General features: G+C 29.6%; 1 pseudogene; it reads left to right on the top strand.

Annotated features, from left to right (window-relative positions):
- Positions 1–738: 738 nt before the first annotated feature.
- The window catches only part of LOC149194380 (protein RGF1 INDUCIBLE TRANSCRIPTION FACTOR 1-like), a 29,578-nt pseudogene continuing 24,316 nt past the window's right edge, over positions 739–6,000 (top strand).

Here is a 6,000-nt window from a genome sequence, read left to right as displayed (position 1 = left end):
TAATTCTAACCTTATATCATCTAAGGGCTCAGATTAAACTGATGCGCTCCTTTTATTTACTCTACCTATCTAATGATCTGCCAAGATTAAACAGTTTGGTCAGATTTTATTATTGAACTATCAATATGAAATTTAAAGCATGGCATAATCAAGATTAAATAGTTTGATTACCATGGATTTTGGCGTGAATAAAAAACTGCACACAATCATTATTATGCATAAAAGTAAATAGTAGTGGCATTTTGACTTGCACACTTTCATGGTATTTTGTTTTTGGGGTTCATATTTTTCACTTTTTTGGACCTTTTCTTAGTCTTTTTGTCCTTTGATTTTTCTTTTAGAACATACCCTCTTTTCATTTTTTTATTTTTCAATATGGAAAACATTTGCCGAAAGCAAAGGTATGTAAATATTACAAGGCTTAACCTTAGCCATTCAAAATTATGACTCCTATTGGTATAGGAACCTAACAGTGGCTCCAATTGGGGATGGTATTTCCTTCTGAAATGTCAAGAACACCATCGACTGGTAGCCTGATCCATTGGGCCAATCCCACACATGTATATGCTCTGTTGTATAATCTTTGTGACTAAAACTTTTGAACTGAAAATACACCCTTTTCTGCAAATTGAAATATGATCTAACATAAAGTTGGTGCTGAAAACTGAATTTATTCAAACTGAAATCCTAACCAGCCTAAAGAGCTAACCAGCCTGCCATAGGGCATTAAATGCCCGTATGGAGGCTGACGCTACCATGGATGTCAAGGATGGTCATGGGCGCATCCATCCTCCATGCATCGTTAATCCGGCAGCCAGCTTTCCGTTTCCGGGAACGCGGGACCCACCAGCCCCCAGCGTGCATCGGGATCCATTTTCAAACTTCCGCTCGCGCCAAAAGACCCATTTTCATTTCCGAACATTCGCTCCCGTTCGACATGCTCTGATCTGCCTTTGCAACCCGTCTGGAGGAAACACGACCTCTGCAACGCGTCTGGAGGAAACACCGCCCGCGCTCACAATTGCACCCACCTCGCAGGCATTACCGGGTGTGAGGTAAATGATTCGAGAGACTGAAATATTTTTATTGTCTACAAATGATTCGATGACTGATATTTCCAGTGAACCTTGTTTTAAGACCCCAGAAGAATACAAACATAGTATGTCCCACAAAATGGATCTCAAACTCTGAAAAATGTCATTGGTCGATGGATTATGAATAAACTACATTCACAGAATAAGACTCAGCATATAAAATGTTGAATATGCCTTACCATTTTAAAAATATTGAACTTATTTGAGATATTGGAGGCACCGCTGAATTGATTAGTAGTATTGCAAAGAAAGGGGCAGAGTTAGTTTGTTTCCATTGTTAGGTGCATCTTCCCACACCATTGATACAAAAGGAGTGTCCTGTTTTAGAGTGGTGGAGTCAGAGTTGCTCAGAAACTATCATAAATCACACACTGATCACAAAGCAATCTAATCTCTATCAGAAGAGAAGCCCTCGCTCTAATCAATTTACATCAACTAAATAGTGAAATAGGAAATGAAAGAAAGAGCATGAATGAAGGAATTTTCTTAAGATGTTAGAAGACAGGCGTAGACATAGGAACATGTGATGATGAAATGTAAAAGGAACCCATATGTCAGAAACAAAATATCAATAAATACATATACCAAGAAGAAGTAAAAATCTGGTAAATCATTTACATAAATGACAGAGAAAGTAAGAATCTGGTAAATCATTTGCATAAATAGCATTGCTTGGCCAACGAAAGAAAATCTTCATTTAAGAAATGAAGAAACTCAAGAATGTGGAAGAAAAACAAGATGTTGATTATTGTTTTACTTATAATAGGTTTAGTTAGGGGCATTACATTTTACACCTTCAATGTACTTATAATAGGTTTAGTTAGGGGCATTACATTTTACACCTTCACTAACTCCTCTTTGTTGTACTTATAATAGGTTTAGTTAGGGGCATTACATTTTACACCTTCACCTTTGGATATGGCATATGGACAACAAAGAGGAGTTAGTGAGGATCTCACAAGAGATGCCTTAAGGCTAGAGAAACTTGTTGAGAAGCTCACACAAATCCATCTACAAGTACGTGAGACACTAAGGAAGTCACGTGAAAAGTACAAGAGTAAGCATGATCAACATATCCATTTATGCATTGGAGTAGTACCAATAACATTGTCCTCGGAATTAAAAATTCTTGTACGATGGATACAATATTTTTCAAGTTTTCATTCCATTGTGCTATTTCTATTGGGAAAAAGATCAAGTATTACTTATATGCCCCTCATTAATTCATAAAATATAAAATATTTCCTCTTCAAATGGAAAACTTATAACAATCCAAGATTAATTATAAAATTTGAAAGACATGCTTATTGAGTTTTGAATAGTGCAACACTATAATTATTATACTTCATTTGGTTCTTGATATTTGAAAGTAGACACCCCATTGATTCCCAACACAATTTCCTCTTCTCAAACCACCATCGTCATGTTTATGCTACAAAAGTAAAATAAAATTGAGATACCCTAGTCAATCAATTCACATTCTTATTTAGTTCCATTTCTCTCAAATTTATGCTGTAAAATAGTACTTGTCAACCATTTTATTAACATATTTTTAATAAAATCTTCAAAATCTTCCTAATCTAAATACTTTCTTAACTTTAAATCTATAACTCTATTAAAACATTTTTTAATGCATCCACACAACTATTTTGTAACTTCAAATATTATGATCTAGTTTATTATTTATTATAACACATGTTTACTTCTATCTTAAAACTATTATTACTGCTTTTTCCTTCACTGACTTTTTAATGATATTTTTTAAGACAATCCTTGCTTTCCCCTCCTCATCTACTCATTTTCATTCAGCCGTTAAAGATAATATGATATCATCTCGTGGTTGTGAAGTAACCAACTCAAAGTAAATACTACAAGACATTGTTTAATACAATAGCTCTTGTGTCTTATCAACTTGCACACCTGCTTATGCTAATTGTCTCATTAATGAGAATAGAACCCGGTTGAGAGGATAATATTTTATTTTATTATGATTTGGCTTAGTATTTTTTTCTTAGAAAAATGAAATTAGTTTTTCTTAGTAAGAGAGTTAGAGTGAGATCACTGAGACTAAGATAGTCACTCGAGATTCATATATTCATATGCGTGAAGCCATTACAATAATATTTATGAAAACACTATAATTCATTATGTCACTAATGAAAATTTAAATTTAAATGGGAAAGATAACATTGATTTCGCTAAAACCCTATATATATAAATATATTACTTTTAATTTCTACACATTTATTAAAATTAAAAGATTGGAAATTAAATTATTTGGGGTTTAATAATTTTATTTTCTTTTAAAAATGAGAAAAAAATTAAAGTCTTTAATTAAAAGGGTAAAATTACTAGTATGTAGGATTTTGGTTTGACACTGAATGAATTTATGGTTAAATTCATTCATGGTTAAAGTAATTCTTTCGATCCAAAATTTAAGTGATTATTTTTATTTTTAATTTAATAATAATAGAATAATAAATTAAATAAATTTGATTAATATATTTAATATATTTAAATTATTTTTATTAATAATTTTAAAAAATATTTAAATATTCAATCACATAAAAAAAAAAAAATAATAAGTAAGGGAATATATTTAAAATATTTAAATGATCATATTACAAAACATTTTTACTAGCATCTCCAATAAGATTTTAATAGCATTTGAATACCACTTTTACACACTCTAAATACCACTTTTAAAAATAGTTTAAATACCATTTTTACAAATAGTTCTATTATCATTTTAATTTTAATTTTTAAATTTAATTAATAAAGTTATGAGTTTAAGTCAACTTATTAATTTGATAGGAAAATAATAAAAAAACCAATAAAAAAATTAATGAAGGTATTTAAAATATTAAATTAATTATTATATATTGTTTTGTTATACAAATGGATGAATCATGACTATATAAATGAGGCTATAAAGCACATTCTTATAACCCATAGTCTAAACAATAGATTCTTTGGCCTTTTTCTAGGAAGATTTATTTATCAAGTTTACCTAAAATTTAACTTGAAATTGAGAAAATTATAGTTTAGGTTTTTGCGTCCATACAATCCAAGTGCCTTGTTTTCTAGAGTGCTAAATTCATTTGAACATTAAAAAAATGCAATTTAATGATGAACATTTTGATTTGACCAATAATTTTAATACTCGCAAAAAAAGCCAAAATTTCACATGCTTAAACTTTCAATTCCTATAATGGGGTATGATTTAATAATAAGTACAATATCAAATATTATTATAGCCTTATAATACATTATTTATTATTACTAGGCTAAGATATATATTATTATTATTATTAGCTCACAGTAATATTTTATATTAGGAAATGTTATAGAACCAAACATCATTGTAATACAAAAATGAAGAGTTTGATCATATTTTGGTATCAAAACATATTATATAATAGCTAAAAAATCCATGTCCTTGATCTTCTAGTTCTAGTCCTAATAATCTAGATAGGTACACTACATTACATATTGAAATAATAACAAAACTATTTTACAATATATAGCAAAAAAAATAAAAATTAAACGAGAAAGTATTCCCTTAAAAGGCTTCATCTTGGAAGCCCCCCAAGTCTCCACATTTTTCAGAGTGTATCTCCACTACAACATGGGATACAAATTTGACTTCACGATGTCTTTGTCTTTCCTCCACTTTAGCATTGAGATCTTCACATATATATATTTGGGACTTTGAACTATTCTAGGACAACCATTTCTTGACAGTTATTCTAGATTAATGATTTGTGTTAACGACATTTCAAGCCATTTTTTAATGTATTTATTTTTTGGAAGAGCCATGATGTCTTGCTTAACTATATATATATATATATATATATATATATATATATATATATATATATATATAATATATATATATATATATATATATATATATATATATATATATATATATATATATATATATATATATATACAACACAAATGTTCAATTGATACTAAGTGGCCTTCATCATCATTCATGAAAGTAACCAACCATCACTCAATTTTTTCTTCTAGAGAATTAATGAGATTTTCAAACTCAATGACCCATGAAGGTCTAATTACACTCAATTCTATCTCGAGTTACTAGTTAGCTATAAGTGTAGACTCTCTTATTAATTTTTTCCCTTCAATAATTTTGGGTGCCTTAAGGAATGCTTTATTTCCTTTGTCATTAATATTTGTACCGTTGAAAATTAAATATCTAGCATTTGTATCTTTGCCAACCATCTTGCTTTCAGTTATTTTATTTTTCAATTCAAAGGTAAACTTGTTGGTTTTTATGGAAATCACTTAAACTTGACACTCCTGTAACATAGGTACTTAAATTATGTTAGTAAAAATATTCATCATGTATCAAATCCTATTGCAAATATTATATTAAAATGGACACCCATTGTGAAAGGTTCCTAAAATTTGAACTAGCCTCCTAGGCTTCTAGTATTGTACTTAGCCACTTAATGATGTTTCCCAACACATATAATCTCACTCCACTAAGCAATTTGGTGGTATTTTTTACCCATGTTGATGTCCTTGGTCTAGAGTAACAATGGATAATGTTTTCGTAAACAAAGGTTTAGGGATCAATGCACCTTTAAGTTCATTTATTCTTATTTTTAATCTAATATTTTGTATATCCTTCTTTGAAATAAAGTGAGAAAGAACATCATCAATGGGCACATGAAATTTAAGCAGTCCAGGGGTCCAATTTTCTAAAATTCCACTTCTGAAGCCTATTTTCAAGTTACTTTCCTATTCTTATATGGATATATTTTATCTAAAATTTTATCTCTTCCTTATAATAATGGGAATTATGCATCATTAAAGGTTGCTCTTTGAAAATGGATGGTTCCTCTTAAGCCAACTCCTTTGCTATTCACTAATT

Source organism: Pinus tabuliformis, chromosome 2_2, assembly GCF_031772625.1.
Source record: "Pinus tabuliformis cultivar Carrire ecotype Pingquan chromosome 2_2, CPIR1, whole genome shotgun sequence".
Lineage (NCBI taxonomy): Eukaryota > Viridiplantae > Streptophyta > Pinopsida > Pinales > Pinaceae > Pinus > Pinus tabuliformis.
The sequence above is the reverse complement of the archived record's forward strand: the minus strand, read 5'-3'. Positions and strand labels throughout refer to the sequence as shown.